The following is a 13,910-nucleotide window of genomic DNA, read 5'->3' as shown; positions in this document are numbered from 1 at the left end:
TTTTATCACACTTTTACCCATTAGTCTTTATTTATTTTAGTTTTTTTCACAGTATTTTGTTAGATACGTCGAGTATATATATGGAACATCTCTCCATTCTATGCCGCCCTTTCCACCTTCCCCGAGAGTTTACTGCGGTCATCATGACTGCTGTATGTATCCCTCCACAAGCAAACACCGACAGGGCCCTGGCAGAGCTACAAGATCATCTCAACAAACATCAGATTAAACATCCGGACGCAGCGATGATCGTAGCTGGTGATTTCAATCAGGCGAATTTGAAAAAAGTGATGCAGTCCTTTTTTCAACACATCGCCTGCTCCACAAGAGGAGGAAACACACTCGACCACTGCTACACCCCGTTCAGAGCCGGCTACAAGGCTGTAGCGGCTCCACCATTGACGGGGGCTACAAGCTCATCCGATCACGACTCCATTATCCTCATTCCGGCTTACAAACAAAGATCACGTGACGCCGTCGTGTCACGTGAGACAAAAAAATGGACCAACCAATCAGAGGCCACGCTTCAGGACGAGCTTGAGGATGTTGACTGGAATATGTTTCAAGGAAGCGCCAGTGACGTCAGCGAGTTCGCCGACAGCGTTATCTGCTTCATCACAACACTGGCTGATAGTTTTGTACCCACAAAGAAGGTGCGGGTGTTCCCAAACCAGAAACCGTGGGTGGACAGTACTATCAGAGCAGTTCTGAAATCCCGCACCACTGCCTACAACCTGGGCAGAGAGTCAGGAAACATGGAAGAGTACAAGGCTTCAGTCTATACTCTGCGCAAGGCTGTAAAACTTGCAAAACGGACATATGCTGATAAACTGGAGACACAAATGGCACAAAACGACACAAGAGGCTTATGGCGGGGACTGAGGACAATAACTGACTTAGGGGTGGGCGATATGGCCAAAAACGTTATCGTGATAAAATTATAAAATTATTTTCATATAACTCAATATCGATAATTATCGTCGATATAATGTCTGTCAAGTTTAATTAACTTCTTATGCCCGGCGCCGATGGACGGGCTATTAATAGACTTGTTTTGCTGCTGCGAATGTCTCGAGTTGATGTCGTCATCAGTCCGCGCACGTTAGCAGTTAGCCAGAGCAAGCGGTGTATCCCATGACAATGTACTAAATATGACCCTAAAATACTCCGTTCCGCCCCAATACATTGCAACGACGTCCACCGCATACCCCACACTACTCTAACCGTGGCATCAGAATTCACGCCACACACCCACTCGGCACGTAAACTATAAAATAGCGCCGTGCAAGCTAATTATCCTAGCCAGCCTCGTTTCCAATGCACTAAATATCACCCTAAAATACTCTGTTCCGCCCTAATACATTGCAACAACGTCCACCGTATACCCCACACTACTATAACTGTGGCCTCAGAATTCACGCCACACACCCACTCGGCACGTAAACTATAAAATAGTGCCGTGCAAGCTAATTATCCTAGCCAGCCTTGTCGGCCATCTCCTTCACTGATTGGTTGTTAGTGCGTGTGCTCATATCCAAGCTTGCAAAATCGATATATCGAAACGTTGCGACCACGTTTCATGTTTATTTCGAGGAAATAATTTATCGCGATAGTTATCGTTATCGTTTTATCGCCCAGCCCTAAACTGACTACAAAGTCAGCGCCCCCTCAATGGGGAGCGACGACGCCTCTCTCGCGGACAAACTCAACTCTTTCTACGCTCGGTTTGGTGTAGACAGTGGCGCCGCTAGCTCAACGGCTAGTGACGTCACTGGCGCGCCGGCTGTTGTGGAGGGGGGGGGGGGCAACCGCGGGGGGGCGGGGACGCTCTCTCGTTGTCGGAACACAGTGTGAGAAGAGCATTTATGCAGGTGAACACCAGAAAAGCTGCTGGCCCAGACGTATACTTAAGTCCTGTGCCAACCAGCTAGCCCCGTGTTCACCGCCATATTTAATCAATGCCTGGCGGAGTCAGTGGTCCCTGCCTGCTTCAAGATGTCTACCATCATCCCTGTACCAAAGAAACCCTCCCCAACATGTCTCAATGACTACAGACCGGTGGCACTCACCTCTGTGGCCATGAAATGTTTCGAGAGGCTGGTCAAGGATCACATTTGTGCCTCCCTCCCCAGTGATATGGACCCCATGCAATTTGCATACAGGCCAAACAGGTCCACTGACGATGCAGTCTCCCAAGTACTGCACAGCACCCTCTCTCACCTTGACCGCCAGAAGGGGGGCTATGTGAGACTTGTTCATTGACTACAGCTCAGCGTTCAACACCATAGTCCCCACCAGACTGGTGGACAAGCTGATCGAGCTGGGTCTGAGCTCTGCTCTGAGCGCCTGGATACTGGACTTTCTGAGCGAAAGGCCCCAGGCGGTCAGGGTGGGGGGTCAGACCTCCAACACCATCACCCTGAGCATCGGGTCCCCCCAGGGCTGTGTTCTGAGCCCCCTGCTGTACTCACTATACACACACGACTGTGTGGCCAAGTTCAGCTCCAACTCCATAGTGAAGTTTGCGGACGACACAGTGGTGGTGGGGCTGATCTCGGACAACGACGAGAAGGCCTACCGGGAGGAGGTTGAGGTACTGGAACGCTGGTGCCAGGACAACAGCCTGCTCCTGAACATTGGTAAAACCAAGGAGCTGATCGTGGATTATAGGAGAGGACAGCAGGAGACACACACACCACTGAGGATAAACGGGGCTACCGTGGACAGGGTGAGCAGCTTTAAGTACCTGGGGGTCCACATCTCAGAGGATCTGACATGGTCAACACACCAGTCGTAAAAAAGGCGAAGCAGCGCCTCTACCACCTGAGACAGTTAAGGAAGTTCAGAGTATCTGGGAAGATACTCCAGTCCTTCTACTCCGGAGCTGTAGAGAGCATCTTGACTGGAAACATCACTGCCTGGTATGGAAACAGCACAGCACAGGACAAGAAGGCCCTACAGAGAGTGGTGCGCTCGCCGCTAAGCCGAGCGTACCACGGGTATTGCACTACCACCCCTGCAGGTTCTATACAACAAGAGGTGCAAATCCAGAGCCTGCAGAATAATGAAAGACCCACACCACCCCAACAACAGCCTGTTCATGCTGCTGAGGTCAGGCAGACGCCTGCGAACCCCAGCTACTAGGACAGAGAGGCTTCGGCTCAGCTTCTTCCCCCAGGCCATCAGAGCCTTGAACACTGAACACTGAACTCTCCACAGACAAGCACACATGAGCACACACACGACACACACACTATACACGCTCACATACTAGCAGCCACTTTAACATGAGCAAGCACACACTCATGCTGCACACGTCCACACTTATGGCCACTAAGGAAAGGTCACTTAAAAAATAGTATAGCATAACCTGAGATTGTATAAAATAGCAATGTACCGAAAGACCCAGTGCCTCATCCGTAGCTAACAGTGTATTGCACTACCACAGGACCTAGCATGTCCTTCATGCTCTGTAAATAACTTATGTACAAATACCGATATGCCCTACTATGTTACTTGTTTATTGCACAATGTTGTTTTATTGGATTCTATTATATGTTGTTACTACTGTATTGCACATCGTTGCGGGCAAGACCACCCGAATTTCATTGTATACTTGTATGCCGTGACAAATAAAACTCTTGACTTGACTATACACGTTTTTGAGCATTGGAGATGGCAGCTAAACGTTCGATGACTCGGGGGGGAACGAAGCAGTCTGCTAGCGTGTCTCCCTCGGTCGAACTGAACGAGACAAGCCTCGATACCATTCGCAGACTAATAGGTAAAGCTGCGGTTGAATTGGCCAGGACAGTAAAGGAGCTATTCGAGACCTTTGGACGAAAGGTTTGATTGATTGAAAATTGTATTAACAGATTGCAGAATGGGTACAATACAATACAGCTCAATACACACAATTGTTAACACATCCAGCGGCAAAAACGCTGTCCAGCGTTATTGGCCGCCATGCGTTGACCGCCAGGATCGCTGTACAGCGTTTTTGAAATCAATATTTAATTTTTTCGCCATGGTATTCATAATTCATATACCCACCCCCGGTCCTGCAGCTGGACCTTAGATGTGACTGCAACGACGGCTCAATACCGCCGCCTGGTGGATGGTCGGGTGAGTTACACTCGCCAACAGGATGTGCCATCAGTGCATAGATGAAAATCTTCCGGCAGTCACATCTCGTTACGGGACTCCCGACAGACACTATGTACATAATGGATCGCTTTCTAAACTTAATAATCGATATGATTTCGGCGTTTATTGCGCCATACAAACCGGAAATGGACCTAGGCGATCAGCGTCGTATAATTGGGATCTTTCACCGCCAGTCTCATTGGCCCACGGTAAGAGGAATATAACGTTATTTTCAACCCGATTGTGCATTTCCTTGTTTGCAAACCATCTGATCAATATATCCACCCAACCTACATAAAGCAGTTACTGATGATCGGGGAATTATAAACGACTAAGTTACTTTGATAATCAAGTAATCAGTAAAGTAACTAGATTACTTTTTAAAGGAGTAATCAGTAATCAGATTACTGTTACAAGTAATCTGTAGCATCACTGGCGAATAGACACAACAGGTATGTGGAATTTCGACAGGCTAAGCTGGCCCTATGTTTATTTAATAATTTTTTCTTTGTTAAATTAAGCTAGCTGGTCAATTGCTGGAGTGCTGCATGTGTCCATGGGAGATAACTGAACACGGCCATGTGCGTGAATTACATTATGCTCCGTCAGCTAACCTCATGTGCGCAGGACTACATGTGCTCATTCAAGCTAGCCGTTCTTTTTCCACAATGTTTCAGCTAAGAGGCCTGTTCACGGTTGTTTTGGCATTTGGCCTATGTTTAATGTGGGCCACAGTTATAATTATGTTGTGCTTATGTTGTTGTACCGAGGTTATATGAGTATTTTGTGGTTTTTGTTTAGGTTGCTGGTGTTGCTTTTATTTTTATAAGGAATTACGGGTATCTTCAACCAATTTGCCTAGATAGAGGTACGGTGAGATGCTTGACTTATCTATTTAAGGACTAATGGGGGGATAATAGAGGGGGGAGCAAGGATGGGACAGCCTTAGGAACCTATGTCTCCAACGGGGGATAATATTAGATTAGGTTGTAATTATGTGAAGCCAACCCTTATGGTTGACGGATCAATATATCGTTGGCCAACTTGGCCTCATACGATAGTTGCCTGCCCTAGGTCATTCCCTTTTTTGTCAAATTGAGATTTCTGCCCGACTGTACTCTCCTCACACTGCTGCATCTTACTGGCTTAGTGCCTATGTCCTCGACCAGTCAGAACACTTGTTACGAAAAAAAAATCCCCATTTGCCTGACTCACTCGTATGACTTGTGACTGATTTACGAGGCTCATTTCCATCAGGCTTGGAGGGTGACTTGGGCGGCTGTCATATGAGGCTAACGATATGGATTAGAAGGGGGGGAGGGGGTTTAGGTGATAGATTAGTGAGGGGGGGTCTAGGTATATTTTGTATTTGTTTTTTTGTCTGTGTTTGTTATTTTTGTTGTCTTGTCATTATTGTAGTTATTCTTTTTTTTTTTATCCGCTTTTTCTCCCATTTTCTATTTTTCTCCCATCCCAATTTTTCATATCGTCCAATTCAACCCTCCCCTGTCTTCGAACGTTGTTTCTTGCCTCCCACAAGCCGGCTGCAATGTGGACTAAGTCATACATAGCACGAGTCCCCTCCGATACTCGAGGTAACAGCCGTCGCATCTTTTCACCTTTTCAAAAAGGCAGTTTGACTGTGTTGAGAGGCAGCTAATATTAGCCAGTTAGCTGTGTAGCCAGTTAGCTTTGCAATAGCTGCTTGCCCAGGCCAGTGAGCACTGAAGATCCGAAACGATCATCCTCAGTGTAGGAAACACCGCTCTGCTTCTTTGACTCTGATAAGATACGCCATGTTCCACATTTAGTATAAGTCACGGCAAAACTCCCAACAACAATTTCAGATAACACCAGCGGATATCATGCTCATGAGTCTGTGTTCGCTAAAGTATTCTATAAAGCTGTAGGTCACAAATATCAGAGTAACACAGCTGCTAGTGGGGCTTTGAGACTCCTTATATCCAGATCAGACAGAGGGATTTTAAATCACAACCTGAACATGACATAAGAGCAACATGGCCGCCATGTGAATATGGTCAATTGAGATCATTACACCACTACAACTTAAGACAGAATACTGTGTGTGTCTCTCTCTCTCTCTCTCTCTCGCTCTCTCTCAGACAGCACGTAGTTGCTGGCATTTTCCACTGTGTCTCAGGCACTAAAGCGACAGCGGCGAGAGAAGCAGGAGTATCTCACATGAACTTAATTGAATTTCAGGGTCTGTGTGTGTGTGCGTGTCTCTCTTTGTGTGTGTATGTGTGTGCGTCTCTCTCTCTCTGTATGTGTGTGTGTGTGATCGCTCAGGCAGGCAGTATTGCAGAGTCCCCCCAGCTCCCCCAGCTCTTACCATCCAGCCTGGCTGACGTCAGAGTCCTGTGTTGCTTTTTAGTTTTTTTCTAATCATAGCTTCAATTTCCTGCCATGCTAAAAGCCAAAACTAATGCTCTACTCACTCCAAGACCCACAAACAGATAACCACCTCTGCCTCCACCTAGCATGGAATACTATTGGGAACCCGTGTCTGTGTCTGCGTGTGCGTGTGTGTGTGTGTATGTATGTATGTGTGTATGTGTGCGTGCGTGTATGCGTGTGTGAGAGCAACTCTGACCATGAATAATGTACCTCCAGTGTTCAATCTCAACAGATACATACTCGAACAAAGACACTTTGTACACAGCACGCTTCAGACAGTCCAGGACATACCTTAAATAACGTGAATATTTCAGCTGCGCATCTGAAAACACGTTGTCCTGCTCTCTCTTGACATATATGAAGCCATAGATCAGGAGCGGCCGCTCTATATAGTAATATGCAGATGGTCCCCAGGTAGACTGGGCTGTACGATGTGGGGGCCATAGAAGGACCGTAGAGCAGGTAGACTGGTGATGTGGGGGCCATAGAAGGACCGTAGAGCAGGTAGACTGGTGATGTGGGGGCCATAGAAGGACCGTAGAGCAGGTAGACTGGTGATGTGGGGGCCATAGAAGGACCGTAGAGCAGGTAGACTGGTGATGTGGGGGCCATAGAAGGACCGTAGAGCAGGTAGACTGGTGATGTGGGGGCCATAGAAGGACCGTAGAGCAGGTAGACGGGTGATGTGGGGGCCATAGAAGGACCATAGAGCAGGTAGACTGGTGATGTGGGGGCCATAGAAGGACCGTAGAGCAGGTAGACGGGTGATGTGGGGGCCATAGAAGGACCGTAGAGCAGGTAGACGGGTGATGTGGGGGCCATAGAAGGACCGTAGAGCAGGTAGACGGGTGATGTGGGGGCCATAGAAGGACCGTAGAGCAGGTAGACGGGTGATGTGGGGGCCATAGAAGGACCGTAGAGCAGGTAGACGGGTGATGTGGGGGCCATAGAAGGACCGTAGAGCAGGTAGACGGGTGATGTGGGGGCCATAGAAGGACCGTAGAGCAGGTAGACGGGTGATGTGGGGGCCATAGAAGGACCGTAGAGCAGGTAGACTGGTGATGTGGGGGCCATAGAAGGACCGTAGAGCAGGTAGACGGGTGATGTGGGGGCCGCCTCAGACCTACTCCTATCCAAGCTCCGGGAGGGTCATCAAAGAGAAGTCGCCTATTCTCAGTCCTTGCCCCACAATGGTGGAATGAACTACCCACCCCAGTTAGGACAGCCGAATCACGTCCAATCTTTCGCCGTCGACTAAAGACGCACTTCTTCAACCATTATCTAAAATATATATATATATATATATTTAACCCTAACTAACCTTACTGTCATGCACTTGTCCAAATAAACCTACACTGTAGCACTCAACACTTTGATGAACATTGTTGCTCAGCTGATAGAGTTGTGCCCTTCCTGATGGCTTGTCGTACAGAACTTGTAAGTCACTTTGGATAAAAGCGTCAGCTAAATGACTAAATGTAAATGTAAATGTAGAAGGACCGTAGAGCAGGTAGACGGGTGATGTGGGGGCCATAGAAGGACCATAGAGCAGGTAGACTGGGCTGTATGATGTGGGGGCCATAGAAGGACCGTAGAGCAGGTAGACTGGGCTGTATGATGTGGGGGCCATAGAAGGACCGTAGAGCAGGTAGACTGGGCTGTATGATGTGGGGGCCATAGAAGGACCGTAGAGCAGGTAGACTGGGCTGTATGATGTGGGGGCCATAGAAGGACCGTAGAGCAGGTAGACGGGTGATGTGGGGGCCATAGAAGGACCGTAGAGCAGGTAGACTGGGCTGTATGATGTGGGGGCCATAGAAGGACCGTAGAGCAGGTAGACTGGGCTGTACGATGTGGGGGCCATAGAAGGACCGTAGAAAGGAAAAGTGTGTATCTTCTTCAAATACTGTTAACTGCTGCCAAGAAAATGATCACAATTAATTGGTTAAAACCCAGTCCCCCAACTCATAACCAATGGCTAAACAAAGTTAAAGAAATTCAGGACATGGAGAGGATGACTCATCTGATCAGGTTGCAAGGTGAACAGTTCGATAGAAAGTGGGCTTGTATAGAGCGAATAGGGCTATAAAGGCAATGTATTACTTATTTTCATCTTATTATTTTCATCTCACTCCCCATTTTATTGTCATTTTATTTTTAAAATGGTTTGAACCACACATGTAGTATATTCTGTTTTTTTTTTTTTAAACATTATAAATTTTTTTAAATATTTTTTTCTGTTAATGTATTTATTTTTGCGCCCCTTCCCCAAGCATAGCTGTCTCTTGATGACACGGTACAGGATGTTGGTTGAGAACTAGTTGTAAGGTATATCTGATTTTGTGCTGAATAGAAGGGATATGTGAACGGGAAGAAGGACGCAATCCTAACTGCATGCATTTACATGCTTTTGAGAAAGGTCAGTGATGGAGGATGAAGGGTTGGATTTGTAATGCAGTGATGGTGATACAACCAAAGCTTGGGTATAAGAGAATGTTTGCTACTGCTGTACTACACCCAGAGAAGAGAGGTTGACACGTAGTATATTCTGGCCTTTCTAGGTTACCTGTTTATTTATTTATTTTGTTTTGTTGTTGGTTTTTGTGTGTCCCCCACGCCCCTTCCCATTCCCCAAGCATAGCAGTCTTTTTTTTTTTTATTATCTTTTCCCCCCTCCTTTTTCCTCTGATTTTCTCCCATCCCAATGTTAGTCGTTATGCCAATTCCCAATCCCCTTCCTGGTCGCTGCGCACTTACCCCCCACAATCGGTCTGGGAGAGTGGAGGCTATCACGTGCTTCCTCCGACACACGTCTAGCCAATCAACCGCTTCTTTTCACCTGGCAGCGCGGACTCTCACTGAGAGCGTGTAACGCGTGGAAGGATCACACAACCGCCCTTAGATCCTATCCGCGCTTAGCAGGCGCCCCGACCGAACTGTAGGAGTCGCTGTTTACAACGACCCGGACCCACCCCGCCAGCTTCTCCCACCCTCTAATACTGCCAATTGTATTAGTGTGAACGGCCAGCCAAGCTGGTGACAACCCCGGAGCTGTGAGCTGGATTCGAACAGGCGAATCCAGCGTCTCCGGGGTTGGTGACGAACGCAATATCCGCTACGCCACCTGACCGCCCAGCATAGTTGTCTCTTAATGATACGGTACAGACATGATGTTGATTGAGAACGTGATGTAAAGTATATCTACATATCTGTACTGTTTTGATTTTGATTTTGTGCTGAATAAAAAAATATATATATGATCAAAGAAGGACAGTAGAGCAGGTAGACTGGGGCCACGCAAGGAGTGTAGAGTCCGGACGAGCCCCCATAATTCAGTCTGGGTTTCTCTTCTAGACGAGGTGAGGAGAGCAGAGAGGACAAGGTGTTCTCGCTCTCTCTCCCTCCCTCACATTCACATTTCTCCTCTCTCTGTCTGCAACCGCTCTCCAGCCTAATCGCCAGCGTCTGGCAGGCACTCTAAATGATGTCTCATTGAAAGAAAAGATTGGTCCGTAAGGACTCCAGTTGGACTTTCACAAACAGATGTCTTCTCTCTATCGCATGATTGCAGGTAGAGGGGGGGGGGGGGAGAGAGAGAGAGAGAGAGAGAGAGAGAGAGAGAGAGAGAGAGAGAGAGAGAGAGAGAGAGAGAGAGAGAGAGAGAGAGAGAGAGAGAGAGAGAGAGAGAGAGAGAGAGAGAGAGAGAGAGAGAGAGAGAGAGAGAGAGAGAGAGAGAGAGAGAGAGAGAGAGAGAGAGAGAGAGAGAGAGAGAATGCTTTCTATTTGGCTTGGCAGGGTAGTAAACATGTGGGAACTTAATTGTTATTATGTTAATTGATGCTGACTTGGAAGGGACCATAACATACACACAATAGATTTTGTGGAAGCACCCTCCCGCACATGAACACTACTGTATATAGACATGCACACACACACTAAAAACCATTGTATGTACACATGCGCGCACACACACACACCAATAACATGAATGTAGTGAATGGCAGGGCAGTAATAATGTCATCGTTGTAAAAGACTAGGGTTGGCCCAGCCTTGTGTGATTGGTGATGTTAAGAGGGCATTGTGATGTGAAACAATGGTTCATTAAAGCTGGGATACTGCAGCGGCAAGGCCCTGACTGAATACTAACTAGTCTTTTTGCAAAGTATTCAAACATTTGGAGTCTCATTTCAGACCATGCTCTTCTGAAACAAACCTCTGCCATGGCTGTTATTCACACCATTTTATGCACTGAAGCAGAGACCAGAGAATGGGCTAGCGTTCAGGGCTCCAGACTAACTTTTTACATTGGTTGCACCAGTGCGCCTAACTTTTTAACACTTTCTGTGCCAGTATTGGGATAATAAGAGCTGTTTTCACCTATATATCAATGTGTCCCATATGTGTGTGTGGCTGTGAGTGTGTAGCTGATCAGGAAATAAGATAATCGATTTTTCAGCCCGCTTCTATAGCGTGCATAAGTACACATATACTATCGATAATCTAGCGTTTATTTGAAAACTATTCATAAATAGGCCGAAAAATGACAACGTGTTTGGTGTATTACAGTAAAGCGCGATTCCTTCGTTTTGTGATATCACCATAATTCATAGGAAGTAGCTTGAAAAGTATCCCACCAAAATGTTCAAGTGATGGCTTATTTTGAAGGTATGAATCTGTACTTTCATAATATGTAAAAGAAATAAAATAATTTGAAGATGGCTCAACAAGTCCCTACTGTCTACGGCTAGTCACAAATGTTTGTGCTTTAATTGATTGAATTGCTATTTCATAATTTGAAAGCAGTGCTAAGATCGAGACAGGCAGGCTGGTTTAGACCACCCAAATCAGCATTTAAGATTTATTTGAAAGTTCATATAGCATTAAGTTAGCATCTGCATTCACGTTACCTGGAGCAGTTAGCAACAGAGGGTGACGTTTAGCCAAAACAACCAAGTGTCATGTTTGCCTGCTGGTATTAACTCATTGGCTGCCAGGCATTAGACGGCACTGTTGTAGCACTGCCACGCTTTAAAAGATAGGAGTGTGTCACCTTGTTTGTAGAGCTATAAATATATTCTATATTATAGCTATGGATACAATACTATGGGCAATTTGATATCGTTCAATATGTGAAAAATAATAAATGTTTCCATCCATACGTTCCCGTGTTATACGGTGGTGAATATAAGTATGGTTTTAGATTGGTCTGGGGTCATTCCCGAAAGGCTGAGTAATAGCCTCATACGTCAATTCTATTAAAAGCGTTGCCCTTTCTTGCCTGGACACGCTACTATTCCCAAACCAAATCTATATCATAGGTATTATGTTTCATCATGAATGCATGAAAGGGGGAGGGTCGTTTTTTTATGCTTTGATCGTCACCAACGGCATACGTTGTGGAGTAACGTTACACACGTGTTGCAATCGAGGTGAAGACATGGTTGGATCAACGCAGGATTGATATCATATAGCCCTTACCTTCACTAGGATGTACCCCAAAAAGAATATTCCAATTTTCTGATCGTGAGTCCCAGTATTGGTGTCGATAGTGTCGCCAACATAATCCACCACACATGCATCGGGAGCATTCAACGCTTCTCAATCCGATCGTTATAACCGCTCCATTCGCCCCGACAAAGAAAAGTGCGCCCGGAGACATTTGGCCGTTACACAGGCCAAGATACAAGGTTTCAAAGGGTGCTCGATAGCGCCGTCTAGCTGGATGCGGCCGGTATTGCACTTTGGCGATCTCAGACTCATTTCCTATGGTAACACCAAGGTCCCTGGATGAATAATGAATACAAATATCGGAAAAAAAGGAAAAACTATCAAATAACTTATATATACGTGGTTGGCGTTCAAGCGTTGGCTCCCAATAACGTATATAAATGTTTTTGGCGGGGAATGAGTTAAGAAAATCCCTCATCACACATAGAACCTCAGATAGAAGTTGATGGGAGTCTCTGCATGATTTATTGCCTCCAAACAGTTTTCTGCATCAGACGTGTGAATGCAGGCTCCAGTTTACTTTACTGTATAGCAAGTGGGTATAACAGTGATAACAGAGACACAGACACACACCAACGCAATTCATCTCCATGCAGGACATAAATATCCTGCTTGTATCGTAGCGCTCCGGAGAGCTGCTATAACAGAGACAGAGAGATAGGAGGGGAGGAGGTGAATTGATTGCAAGATAATCAGAGTCTTCGAGAGGTAATGTGTGTGTGTGCGCGCGCACGCGCATGTGCGTCAGTGAGTGGTTGAGTGAGTGATTAAGAGCGAAGAGATATCAGTGTACTGTGTATTTGTTCCCAGAGTGAGTGATTAGTTGTAGTGCATGATAGAGAGAGACAGAATGGAGTTCAGTGAGAGAAAGAGAGACAGAATAGAGTTCAGTGTGAGAGAGACAGAATAGAGTTCAGTGTATCTTGGTGACTGTGAGACGCACCAGCAACACAGGGCCTTATGAGATGCTCGCCTGCGTGGAGCAAATCTAGGAGAAACACACTAACGCATTGCTTTCTCTCCATCTTCCCCTCTCCCTCCCCAAGACATACAGCATCCTTCTTGGCTTCCTCTGTTAGTCTTGTGTCTCCTATCTTTTATTTTCCTTCCTCCCGTTCTTTCTACAGAACCCCCCTCCTTCTTTCTCCCCCTCGCTCCTTTCTCTCCATCTCTGTTTTTGCTTTCTCTCTCCCGCTCTCTTTCTGCTGACCCCCCCCCCCATCCCACTATTCTTCCTCATCCTCCCCCTCTTGCTACATTTCTCGAGGCTGAGCGGGTGACTGATCGCTATCTTCCCCCTCCCACGCTATCTGCCCGCCCGCCTGCCTGCCTGCCTGCCTCGACGTGGCCGGTGTCAAGGACGGGAGTAAATATAAAAAACGGGGGCGAGGAAGAGGAGGAGGAGAGACGGGAGGATAAGGCCTCCATCCAAAGGGTATGATCTACCTGGGAATTAATAAACAGGAATTTATTATCTGCCAACGGCTCCAAACACTGGCCTGGTGGTTGCATTATCCATTATCAGTTCCTCAAACTGGCGGAGGCGGTTGTGGGAGTGACTGGTTTTCATATTAGGATGGTCATTATGCATCCCTGCTGCGTTGGGCGGTGGGGGGATGGGCACAGGTTAACAACGACAGTGAAAGGAAAAAGGCTAATGATCCGAGACATCAAGCAAGTGCCTCTTAGACCCGGGGACAATTAAATGGACTAATATAAGAGATGTCCGGGTTTAAAGTTGCACCTTTTATGTAACGGTACAAAGGTTCACGCTAAAAACAGCATTCGTTGACCTTGTAAAAGCACATTTCAAACGGTCCCCCCTCCCCATTAAGAGA

General features: G+C 46.6%; 1 protein-coding gene across 5 annotated transcripts in view; it reads right to left on the bottom strand.

Annotated features, from left to right (window-relative positions):
• birc6 (baculoviral IAP repeat containing 6) overlaps positions 1-13,910 on the bottom strand; it is a 384,970-nt gene that overhangs the window by 25,904 nt on the left and 345,156 nt on the right. The gene's annotated exons all lie outside the window — the stretch shown is intronic.

Source organism: Notolepis coatsorum (genome assembly GCF_963971535.1).
Source record: "Notolepis coatsorum genome assembly, chromosome: 9".
Taxonomy (NCBI): Eukaryota; Metazoa; Chordata; class Actinopteri; order Aulopiformes; family Paralepididae; genus Notolepis; species Notolepis coatsorum.
The sequence above is the reverse complement of the archived record's forward strand: the minus strand, read 5'-3'. Positions and strand labels throughout refer to the sequence as shown.